The following is a 13,263-nucleotide window of genomic DNA, read 5'->3' as shown; positions in this document are numbered from 1 at the left end:
CTGCTAATGTGCTTCTTTTGGACTGTCAAAGCTGGACCCCAATCTACTCTGAAAAAAGTGTACAATTATGTATACTGAGTGGAAATGGTCACCATCGAATGAAATTACGATGAATCTTCAAATGTACAAAACAACAGGCCCATTACTGGGCTCAAAATCCCCTTCTGATCTAATTAATAACCTTATTATGGTAGACGTCGGAAGACTTATAATAATGTAAAAAACATCAACGTCAAGAAAATGTGACACACATATTGCATCAATGTACTGAGAGTGATTAAATTAATATAAAGTAGGAACTTGGGTGGCATTTTATGAACATGGGAAGAGCTCAGGGTGTCAGGGCAGTTGGGACCAACATCATTTCCTCACACAGGAGAACTGGGGGTGTACTAGACTGAGTGAAGTATGACCCAAAAGCAGGACGTCCCTTAAAATGCATTTAGTCCATGTAATAACTGCTTTAATAACATGTAGTAACTGATCATCAAGGCAGTGCTGTCTGTGGTGCTGATTGCCTAGCTTGACCCATCAAATTCATAAAAATCTTTAGAATTTTTTTGCTAAATTGATCAATTTGTTTTATTAAATGTACATTTTTTATTAAAATGCTAATTTGATTTGCAATTCTCGGCCACCATCGTCAGGTGATTGGTTTTAGAAAGATATAATGGAGTGTATCACTTATAGTGCGTGCAAAGAAAGCTAGATTCCAAATGAATGGTTCTTTTATAGTTAAAGGCCTTTATAAGGTGTGGCCATTTCTTAAAGCGGCAATATTTTCCAGATCTTTTCCAAAATGGACAAAATTGACATTACGAGACATTTTAGGAAGGTGTTTCCGACTTTGGACAACAAGAATGGTGCTGACCTCTCACTTGTTATTCCAGCAACCTGACTGTAACCCGGAGAGAAATCCGTACTTACTCCTTATCAATCGCAGGAACCTGGATGGATGATAGGGCACAACCTGGAAGTCTGCGACGGCCCCCGTCTTGTGTTTCCTTGCCCCTCGACACACCGCCACCGGTATGTCGATCATTCACCGGGCCCATATCAGGCAGACAAAGGCGCCACAAGTCTGGCACCAGGAGCCGGTCGGAGAGTATCAGCGCTCCTCGGACGGGACCCCACTTGTATTTGCTCGAGTACGAGCTGGCAGGACGGAAAAGGTTCCAGTGAGAAAAACACAACCGAGGGCAATGCTAGATAGCCTCTGACACGGCCGGTTGCTGCGGCGAAGGGGAGCGGGTGGCCTGGCAAGGCGAACGGCTTGAAATTAAGTAAATATTTGCGAGGTCCAAAGTGCTGCAATCTGCTCCTGACAGGTACGGAAGGCCGCGGGAACCAGAAAAACTCCGACCCGGACACTAATAGAGTTCATTCCAGAATTCCAGACCCACAACCGTACCACACTGCACACTTACAGTACATGTGCTCACTCCTGGTGCGCAGGGCCATCACGCCACACACTCGTAGGACAAATTAACGGCCCTTGGGTGCTGCCAGCCGCAAATCCTGAGCAATGACGTCCGCAGGAAGAAGCTGCGATTAATTGAAGCTGCGATTGAGTTTTTAATTAGCCGAGAGGAAGATCACACAAAAGGTCATCTTCGTCGGGGTTCCGTCCGCTTTGCCCCCCAAAATTCAGTCAACGATCAAACTTGCGCGCCTGAAATAGAGTGATTTTGAAGTCAGACTGGCCCCACCACGCTTTTTTATTTAAAGCTAAAATGAGCATTGGTGGGGATTAATATGCATTAATTAAATTGACTGTGTTTCCTTTAATGAGGAGAAAAGGATTTGATGTTAATGCTGGTGATCTCACGGAGGCTTCAATCCACTTAATTAACTGTGTTTTCTCAACAAACTAAAATAATCAATGAAAAAAGATATTTCATTACTGCCAGTTATTACTAGCAGCCTAAAAGCCAGGAGTAATTACAATAATATGGTTTTTTAAAAAGAGAACAGCCTGGTAATTGAGGAGCAGTAACTGTTTGAGTCCCACCCAGTGCTTCTTTCTGCTGAAAAAACGAGTTTGCGCTCATCTATGTATAGAATTTGCTATTGACCTCTTGCGCTTCGAGAGGAAATAAATAAATAAAAACACACGGATCAAACCAAAGAACCCCAATTACAAGAAAGGGTAAAATTAGTCCTTGGCTACTGATTTCCTTGTTGTGAAGTCTTGGCTAATTCACGTCTCTTTTGGATGAAAATTACTCCGTTTTTTTTTTTAATAGAACGTGATGTGGCGTCTGTGAATGAGCAAATTAGCAAAAAAGGCTAAGTATTCTGGTTAAACGTAAAGTTTATTATATTGTACTAGTTTTGCATGGAATTATTCTTATCATAGTTGTATCCAATTTTATCATAGTTGCATACAATGTTACTGCAAAAATAAAAGAAAACTTTTTTGACAATTACGAGTTGAATGGGATTGAAGAGGTCAATCAACAAAGAAGCACGTCACAAGTAAAATAAAGTTTTTTAAAATACACTGGAGGCCCATTTTACAGTAAAACGTGCCAGTCTAAATCCATGTAACAACACAAAAATAATTAGCATGCAGTCAATTGCTGAGGATATGACTGCTGTAAACCTTCACTAATCTCAAAGCCTGGTGCTTCTCCAGGAATCCAACAGGCAGAATAATTCACTCCAGATTTTTTTTTCCATGTAACCACACTATTGCCAGAGAAAATGTTTGATCTACTAAAATTGTTAAATCTATTGACGGTGCAAGGAATGAACTAGTCCTGCACATCCCCTGGTTCTTCCATGTTCTTCTATCAGCTACAAAGTACTGAATAGATAAGTGGTGAAGCACAGTGGCTCTGATAGGATGAGCTTGTGACTTCTCGCTGCAAAACAGAGCCTCACTTTAATTTTTTGGTGTTTTAAAACTGTGTGCAAGCAACCAGACTAATGAGTAGAGGAGAATACAGACTGTCATACTAGCTGGTGTTGTGGCTCTACAACTCTGCTTCTTCCACCCAACTGCAAGTCAATATCATGCTGATGAATGTCAGCATTTTAATTTTACTAAAACACTTCATCACAACAATGCATGAAAAAAAATCCTAATCAATTAATGGGTTATTTAATGAATGTAGCAGAGCTATACATATTAATAAAAAAAGTGAAACACATCACTGTCCCCTAATTGTGTATGGAACACAATTAGGGGACAGTGATGTGTTTCATGGGACTCGTTACATGGGGACAACTGAAAATTTACATCAGTCAGCGCAAATACTACATTGGCCCTGTGTTAGCAGGGTAGATGTAGTGCAACGCATCTAACATATAGGTGGAGGGTGAGAGATGAATATCGAGACCAGACCAGCAAAAGGGGTAATTTGCTTCTTCAGCCATAATAGTCATATTGTAATGAATGTGTTAATGTAATGCAATTCAGGTGAATATTGCCCTGGAAAGATCAGTGGATCTTGTTTTATTGTCTGGTATAAACATGCTCACTTTCACCATGTCACCTTGTCAGCCATTTTCTACGTATATCTTTTATGTAGAAAATTGGATAAAACGTTCTATTCTCTTGAAGGGCTCATAAATATCTAGTGCTGTGTGCTAATAATCTTGTGTAGCTTTTATAATTTTTGATATCTCTGGCAGCTTCGTTTGGCTCAGTATCAGATATTATCTGCTTTTTCATTCTTTTTTTTTTTGTTCGATCTGAGTGAAAGCGCTGGGAGGGACGCCTCGCCGCTGGATGAGAAACGCTGCACCTGTGTGCTGTAAAGAGATAGGATGGCAGAGGAGGGCCAGGGAGCAGACTCCAGAGAATCCATCCGTCTCAATCGGAGGCTGCAGCTGACACCTTACAAAGAGGTACAATTAATAAGGGCATTATCCCCCGGTAGACAACAATGGAGGCCTGACGCACAGACACTAACCCCCCGAGGCCTCAGCAGGAGAAGGGAAGACGGGGGCCTTCAGAACAGGCCTCATTAGGACCAATTTCTTCAGAAAATGAAATACTATCCCATAATAGGGCCATCTTTTAAAAACCATTATCAGCGCCTTAGTTTAGACTGGGTCATTTTCAGGGATCAATCAAACATTTGCATGAGTCTTTTCAGACGAGTGTGTGTCTAAAGTTGTATCGAGATTCTTTTCTTTCCATTTTGGAATTATGAAAAAAAGTTTCAAACAACAGTAGGATTTCAAAATGCTGCACATTTTCACTTGTTCTCTGCTTTTATTTCAGACTAATATTAAACATAATTTCCGTCTGCGATGAGCAGCAGCCTGGGCGTTTCTTTATTTAGTTTCTAAAAAAATAGAAAATCGATACTCATTATAACCACAAATAGAAATGAGAATATGGCCAGAAGACAAAACAATGGTGCCTCGCTTCACAATTAGACTATTAGTAGAATGTCAGCCTGAAGCCATGTCTTGCATTAACCCCCCAGCCCCCCTCGCCACCATGTACATTACATCAGATCGGCGCTTTTGGGGGAAAACGGGCAGTGTGAGGCAGGGCCGCTAATATGCTGCTCATGAAAGTCTTCCATTTGTGAAGGTTGAGTGCAGCCCTATGGTTCACAAGGGAGAGGGCGGGGACGCCCCTGCACCGACATTTCCAGCGATTGGGAAGTTGTTGCTGGTTACTGGACTGGAGACAAATGTTGAACTCTAGGGTTCAAGGGTCACGGCTAAATTATACCCGAGGAGGAGGTCACTCAGCTGGAAAAGAAAAACAGAAAGGAGTGAGAGAGACAAGAAACCGTCGCCGATGGAAACCTTGTATTGATGGGCCTCTGCCACATGCAACACACACACACACACACACACACAAACAAACAAAAGAGAATCGTACACACACCCATACACTAAAACAGAACAGAACTACTTGAATAAAACGACTGCCAGTGCAAGATGGCTTGATGATCAAACAATTATAACATCCAACATTTGTATTTCGGAACACATAAATATGCAGATGCAGCAGCCTGGAAAAAGATGCTGGTGAGGAGATGTGGCTGGAGATATGTTCAGGGAACTACCTGCTCACTGCACCCAGCTGCTACATGCCCCAGTTTACGGAGATTAATGCGTTCATAATATGTACAATTAACGATGTGGCTTGTACACTTCTACTGGCCTTTTTTGGTGGACACGTGTGAATATGTACCATGATCAATCTGCCCAAAAATAATATAAATGAGCAAGCAGAACTGCCTCATCTGTGCAGGTCCATCCTTGTGTAGCGATTGTCTCTGTCTAGGATGAATTTCGTATTTGTGTCACAGGTCAGACTCACACAGGAATTAAATAAAACGCACCAGTGTTAATTGTGTTAATTTATTTTAATGAGCTAAATATTTATAATTTAATAGCAGTCCATTCATTCAGGGATACATTTTGTTCATTTTCATTTATTATAAAAATTTGCATTATCTTTAACTCTTTCAGATTTTTTCCTTTTTTACTTACACTGTAAAAAATAAACCGTAAATTTTACGGTAAAAAACCGGCAGCTGTGGTTGCCAGAACTTTACCGTGAAAAATACGGTAGCAACGTTATTGGTTTTACAGGATTGCACTAACTGTACTGTATATTTTACGGATTTTAATTGTTTTTTTTACGGTTTATAACCGTCTAATTAACATTTATTTTGCTATAAAAAAAAATTAGACCCGTCAAATTCCAGGGTTTACATTGTAATATTTACGGTTCATGGCCATGTTTTTTACAGTTCAGAACTGTCTAATTTAAAGGTTTTTGTTGTAATAATTACGGCTTGTTACCATATTTTTTACAGCTCAGAACTGTCTAAATTATAGGTTTATGTTGTAATAAATACGTTAAAACCTATAATTATTTCACAAAGCAGACAGAAAACTATTTAAACTAAGGAAAAAACATTAAATATGTAAATGCTGTTGAATTATTTTTAATATAAATAAACTGAACATAAGTGAATTCATTCAGCAATTCTATGAAAGCACCATTTTATCACATTAGCTGGGAGCAAGAAGAGATAAAGGTAAAATAGCAATGTAACTTGTAAGTCAAATCATCAAAACCCATCAAAATCTAATAAAAACTTACACATCAGTGTGGTCCCAAGTATTTTTAATAAAGACTGGCAGGCATTTAAACATTAGTGTTTTTTTTCTGTTCTTGTGTTTTATCATAAGTATACAATGGCTTAAGATCAGTCTTAAAATCAGACAAGAAATCGGTCAAGACTATGCATTTAAAATTTAGATTCCGCTATCTAACTGACACTTTAGTTAGATAGGTAAAGTTTAAGTTGAACATTTACATTAATAACTACTAAAGCAGAACAAGGAACAACACAAGTTGCTGGGCACCTTTGCAGGCCATTTACAATGTCTCTCGCCACTTGTAATCCGAAAGGTCAGAGATTAAGGTGAAGACTCTTGGGTTCACTGGGAGTTGTTTTTTGTTCTTCTTTTCCACCACCTTTGTGCCCTTTTCAGGATTGATGATGAAAAAACACCTTGAAAAGAAAAAACAACATTGAAAACCTCTGTAAATGGAGCCACATACACAGTCTCACAAAAGTGAGTACACCCCTCACATTTCAGCAATTATTTTAGTATATTTTCTTAAGGGACAATACTATAGAAATGAAATATGGATATATTTTTAGAGCGGTCAATGTGCTGTTTGTATAGCAGTATAGATTTCCTGCCCTCTGAAAATAACTTAACATACAGCCATTATTGTCAAAATAGCTGGCAACAAAAGTGAGTACACCTTATGTTTTACCAGATGTATGTTGTTTAACCATGCAAAGCCACATGTCCTATTCATCATGTTAATGTTTTTGCCTGCTTGACAGGACCATACAAATTTGTGTATCTTGTATTAGAGCAGTTAAAATTTGGTTATTTGAGTCCAATTATCTCATACCAACCACTGGATTTTAAACATGGCACCTTAGAGCAAAGAACTCTTTGATGATTTGAGAATTACAATTGTTGCTCTCCACAAAGATGAGCAAGGCTATAGGCTATAATATTGGTAACAATCTGACACCGATTTACAGTACAGTTGTCAGGGTCATACAGAGGTTTTGCAAGGTGGGTTACACTCGGAAGCCTGAAAATAATCTCACAGCCTAGGCCATCTTTGTGGAGAACAACAATTTTAATTCTCAAATCCTCAGAGAGTTCTTTGCTATAAGGTGCCATGTTGAACATTCAATGGTATGAGAAAATCGTACTAAAAGCACCAAATTTTAACTGCTCCAAAACAAGATACACAAACTTGTATGGTCCTGTCAAGCAGACAAAAACATGAACATGATAAAGAGGACATGTGGCTTTGCATGGTTAAACAACATAAATCTGGTAAAACATAAGGTGTACTCACTTTTGTTGCCAGCTATTTTGATATTAATGTATGTATGTAAAGTTATTTTCAGTGGACCGAACATATATACTGCAATACAAACACCACACTGACTACTCTAAAATATACCCATATTTTATTTCTACAGTATTGTCCCTTAAGAAGATAAAATAATGAAATGTAAGGAATGTACTCACTTTTGTGAGGTACTATAAAGTGAACCTACCCTCCTAGGTGTCTCTACATACCTTTGCAAAAATTCAAGCACTGATGCCAATTCAGTAGGGTAGTGAATGTTGAAACAGTAATAACTGCCGAACATTAGGCTAACAGCAGCGATGAATGTAGTGATGTCATCATTCACAATCTTGCGGTCCACACTGAGCATGAATCGATCAGCAGCATATCAGGAGGGTCCTGTGGATACATTTCAATGCAATGAAGTTATGTACATGTAGCAAGGTAATAGAGTATTTGCAAATATGACTGTTAGACAAATTGCAGTTTATTTTGTACTGCACTGAAAAACTATTTCACATAGGGTTCATGATAAAATTGACACTTGTGTTTGCTAGATACTCACTTAATATTATTGTGAAATCAGAGTTGAGGGTTAAGCAGGTGTCTTTCCAGAAGAGGAGGCACAGACCACCACTGGTAAAATATATAAACTCAACTTTATAGATAAACATTTAATCATTAAAGCTTTGAGGGTGTTACTGTATATGAATAAAACTTAAACTTACCACAGACAATGATGCAAGGGGTCACAGGCAAGTTTCCCAACTCTTCATCCTTTTCAAGGCTTGTCTCTTCTACATAATGAAGAAGGAGCGCCTCTTTCTCATCAAAATAGGAGAGAAGTAGAAGAATCAAGTCAAGAATTTTGAGAAGTAGAAGAATCAACCATTTGTCTGTCCTCTCAAAACTTGAAGTTTTGTGACAGCCCGTAAGACACGCTTGTTCCTGGTTGCACAAACATTCCTCATGAAGTTCAACAGCCTGTTTCCCTTTGTGTCAATGCTGTTTAGGAAGATCTCTTTAAGTGATATCCCTGTGAGGTCTTTAAAGTGCACTTCCATTCCACTTTCCTGAAACAAAAATGGCCACTCTTTAGTAAGGGTTTTCATGTCTGTTCCTTTGTTGATATCTTTTCGTTGACTGTAGTATGTAGATTTCATGAGAACCTTCACTTCCTCTTTCAGAAATTTGTGCTGTAAAAAAAAAAAAAAGACATAGGTACGTACTTAGTTGGACCAGGAATAGTTTGTTGCCCTATTGTTATTCAAAACCAGGTGTTCATTTAGAATGACAAGATAGTAAGTAAATTACAGACAAACTTTTTACAGTTGTACAGTTACTTTAACGGACATACTAATATTTTGCCTCACTGTTAAAATAAAATGTATTAAACAGAACAAATAACCAACAATAACAACAAAAAAACAAAACTGCTACTTTTAGGTAACAAAAGTAATAATTATGTCTGACCATTACAGGGATAGTTCACCCAAAAATGAAAATTCTGTCATCCTTTCTCACTCCCAGATTGTTCCAAACATGTATGCATTTATTTGTTCTGCTAAACACAAAGGAAGATATTTGTAAGAAAGCCAGTAACCAAACAGGCAGTAAATGGGAATGAGATCTGCTTGGTTACTGACATTCTTCCAAATATCTTCCTTTGTGTTTAGCAGAACAAAGAAATGTATACACATTTTGGAACAATCAGAATTTTCATTTTAATATTAAACCATCCCTTTTTTGTAATGGAAACAAATACTTGGACTTACTGGTCTCCTTTAGAACAGAAATAAATTTCCTGGCTTGAATCTTCTGGGGACTCCACTCCAAGTGACTTTAAGGTGTCCTCAAGAGATTTTTTAGTTGCGATTGAGAGTTCAGGTAATACAGCATCAATGGCATTGCTGATGTTTAAAGTGTTTAGCTCTGAATCACCCATTTCTGAAAGACAACCAAAATAATAATTCACATAAATTATAAATTAACCAAAAAATGTTTTGTATAACATACCCCAGTACATTACTTCTGCTGGGACGTTGGTATTCTCTGTAAATCCAAACTGCCTTACTGCATCTTTAACAGAATCACCATACAGCTCTGGGTAAAATGCAGTGCTGTTTTTTTCCCTCAAACTTAGATCACACGTTGACCCTTCTGACAGATAGGCCTGGTACATTTGATGCCTTTCAGAGAGAGTGGAGCACAGGTTTTTGAAATTCTTTAAGTTCCTAGCACATCTTTTAAAGTAACTGTGCTTACTTTCAAAGCGCATTGTCCACAACCTGATCAAAGGACCAAACTTTAAAATCAGTGCAGGGTAATGTCGCAAGTAGTGATGCTTAGGCTTTAACCTATGTCCTGGAAAGAAAGAAAATCTACAAGCAAGATATTCTTGGATAAGAACGTCAAGGTACGCAACCTCTGGCAATGAAATTTTCTGTGCACAAATGAGCTCCATAATGTCTTTTAGCTGAAGGGTCAACTGCCAAACATCATCTGTGGGCTCTTTCACCTTGTCACACATGATCACAGGAAGAAGTCTTAGAAAATTCCAGTTCTGAATAGCCTGACCAGAAAGCTTTACTCCATTGGAGTTTACTGCACATAGCTTACTCAACGCATCAGAGCCACTGTACTTAAATTTCTTAATGAGTCTATTCAGAATTGAATAAGTGAACCACTTTTTCTACTTTATGAAGTACTTCAGGAAAAGGCCTAAATCATAGGAAAGGATACCCTCAAAAATGTCATGGCCTAAACAAGGTGGCAGGCCAGGCACACAAACATTGAAGTAATTTAATGAATTAAAAATTGAGTCAGATATTATACCTTCAACGTTTTGTTGTTCTTCAGACTGTAAAATGTCTACTGCAGATTTGTAGTTTTCAGGAGTGCGCTGAGGTCCACATGCATTTGGATCTGTTTGAAAATCTGTTCGTGTTATCCGGCAATACCTGCAGAAATATTCAGAAAAACTGAAATTTTCTGTGAATCCACCGATATTATGAGACCCCAAATTGTCCCCTGCAATGCACAAAAGAGTCCCTTTAACTTAACAACCTAAATGCTGTTTCACATCGTGCTTGCAAATTTTACATGCGCTGCGAAGATATATTCATGCGCCACAAACAGGGTACATGCTACTCGTGTTTAAAACCACACACTTCTTCAAACGATTTAATTCAACTTACCAATTTGCCCAGACACATTTATATTACTTCACATTCCCACCAGTTTGTAGTTCTGCTCAGTCAAAGCAATAATCGTTCGCCACTTGTCCACTGCCGACGTGCTGAAACGCAAACGCTCCGCGCCAATGAGAGCTCAGCCAATCAAATTCTTTGGCCAAGGCGCAATTTTATCATGATTGGACGATGCTTAACGGTTATCTTTCAAATACTTTCAACTAATTCCTGAGAGCAGAGACAAAACAGAGCGTAGAATTTCAGATTTCGTTTCACACACCCTTAAAAAGTAAAACCACTGCTAATTACAGCAAAACAATACACTGGACACAGACAGGACATACCTATCAAAACACACAATTTACAGTACCACACAAAACACAACGGAACAGTACGCGTGATGTCACGTTTTTGCGACGTTCCAAAACCAACATGGCGGGGAAAGGGAAAGGTGCAATGTTTGTTGGAAATTTGGGCAGATTAGAGCATACAACAACAGGTGGACAAAACGCATAAAAACTCCGATATGTTTTGCAAAATACGGGATTATCTTCTTCATCGGGGATACCAAAGAACCACCGAGCAGTGCCGAGACAAGGTTAAAAAACTGCAGGCACAGTATTTAAAGGTGTGGGATGCACCTTAAATCTGGCAGCTCTGCAGATGAAAAAGATAAATTCCAATGGTATTACGCTGTCGACGGCATCAAACCATCTAGCCAACCGAATGCGATCAGCGAGAGCGCCGCTCTTCCTGTTTCTCCTGAAACCCCGCCCACCATAATGACGTAAGCGTGCTGAAAGCATATGTGAGTGCAGGCCAGACTCGTACTCGGCAACCGTGCCTAGTGTGAGTACACCCTAAGAACGTTTCCAGTCCAGAGGAGTGGTTCTTTAAAACACTACAATACAATATTTTATGATAACAACTACTATAGAAATCTATTGAAATCGAACGAGAATTGCTGGTGTCTTCCTCTTGTAAGTCGCTTTGGATAAAAGCGTCTGCTAAATAAAGTAAAGTAAAGTAAAGTAACTACTTATACATTTCCAATGTGTACAGATTACAAAAAACTCAAGGCATGAATATGACATTTTTTAGAGAGCATTGACTGAAATCAACACAAGCAGGTTTAATAACATCATGTTATCTCATGGGTTTTCACATGTGATGCCATGGGTTTCACACAAGAATGTTCCAAAAACACATTTTTGCACATGTAAAAAACATGAAATTCATGTCTTTTCTGTAATGGATAATACAGTATATTGTTAATTTTCCTGCAATAAACCGTATTTTCGTATGTTTTTAACTGTTAAATGTAAGGTCTTACTCTGTAAAACTGATTACGGTTTTGCACTGTAAATTCTACGGTTATCCCATGTTTTCAGGAATACGGTTGTATCCTGTAGCATTTATACGGTATTTTACTGTTAAATTTACGGACATTTTTTACAGTGTATGAAAATGGACAAAAATGGGGATGGCAAACGTCTTATGCATTCATTTTATAGAAATGGCACTTGGCCGGATTTTAGGATTGAGGTGGAGGCATTCCAATATCGTTCCATCCAATTGTGTCAGTAAATCAAGACCATAAGAACTTCAGATGCACAACTGGCTTTTGTTAGTATATTTCAGGCGAGCGAAGCCTAATCACTCCTTTATCTCTCCCTCCACTTATTTATGAAGTCGAGGGCTGCCTCCATATTACAGGGTTTTATTTTCCCGCTTGTTCCATGGCGGAGACATGAGCTTGGTTATGGATTAACAGCACGATCAATAGTAAGATAGGAGGCTGCCTCTCTAAGCTGAGGAAAATGAATTGGAAATGCAGTGGAACCCTTATCGACCAGCAGCCAGGTCTTGCTTTCATTGCCGTGGGTTGATAACCCACCAATATTGTGATGAACGGCTAATTTCTCTTTTTAAATACAACCTCCCCACCCTGGCACTCTCTCCTGGGCCGGGATGTTGATGCCTTTGATTGAGTCGCTCTGGAAGTCTGGGTGTAAATATTTGTTTATGCATTATTAAAAAAAAAAGAGAGAGATAGATAGAGATAGATAGAGAGAGAGAGATGGCCAGTCACTTAAAACAATGTATTGAAAACCATTTCTTTTCTATTGATTTTTTATTGAACAGCCATAATGGTAAAAAAAAAATGTATCATGTGTATCATGTACTCACGTTATAAATTCCTGTTATAACGCAAACACATCTGTCACCAGAGCCATTTGAAGGACCTCAGGACATCACCACCATGTTCCTCAGTAGGGACAGCATGTTCACTGAATGGACCTGTCATGGCTGAACAGATAACATGACAGATTTTTTGCTGGCACCGTCATGTTTTTTCGTGAGACGAGCTTGACTGTACATTTTTTGCGCTACTGCATTAATGTGGGTTACAGTGTGATTCAAGAATAAATTGAAGTATTTAGCACATATCTTGCAAATTTTGATTTACAATCATAGCAGTTGGTTTAGATCTGCATTAATCAATATGCCCACACACAGCGTATCAAGCAAATAAAAAAATCATAAATGTCAGAATGTTACTTTATTATTAGTTATTTACTTCAATTTCATTTATTATTAACAATATTCATTAGAAAAATAATAAAATATAGTTTAATAATGAATGAAAGACAGATGAAATGAGATTCACTGATATAGAGCTGGTTTATTCCAGTT

The 13,263-nt window shown here is 38.4% G+C and overlaps 1 long non-coding RNA gene across 3 annotated transcripts; it reads right to left on the bottom strand.

Annotated features, from left to right (window-relative positions):
- Positions 1-6,092: 6,092 nt before the first annotated feature.
- Positions 6,093-11,921, bottom strand: LOC114767099 (uncharacterized). 3 transcript variants are annotated; one of them, XR_003742890.1, is made up of 7 exons: positions 10,573-11,921; positions 10,211-10,405; positions 9,151-9,322; positions 8,104-8,571; positions 7,941-8,011; positions 7,606-7,774; positions 6,093-6,500 (listed from the first exon to the last, which is right to left on the bottom strand). It is a non-coding gene; the product is annotated as an uncharacterized LOC114767099 (long non-coding RNA). The 3 variants fall into 3 exon arrangements; XR_003742891.1 differs by having other exon boundaries at positions 10,211-10,335; positions 10,573-11,443; XR_003742889.1 differs by having other exon boundaries at positions 10,211-11,434.
- Positions 11,922-13,263: the final 1,342 nt, after the last annotated feature.

The sequence above is a fragment of the Denticeps clupeoides genome, chromosome 17 (genome assembly GCF_900700375.1).
Source record: "Denticeps clupeoides chromosome 17, fDenClu1.1, whole genome shotgun sequence".
NCBI classification, from domain to species: Eukaryota; Metazoa; Chordata; class Actinopteri; order Clupeiformes; family Denticipitidae; genus Denticeps; species Denticeps clupeoides.
Note: the sequence above shows the minus strand (reverse complement) of the source record. Positions and strands in the feature narration are given on the sequence as shown.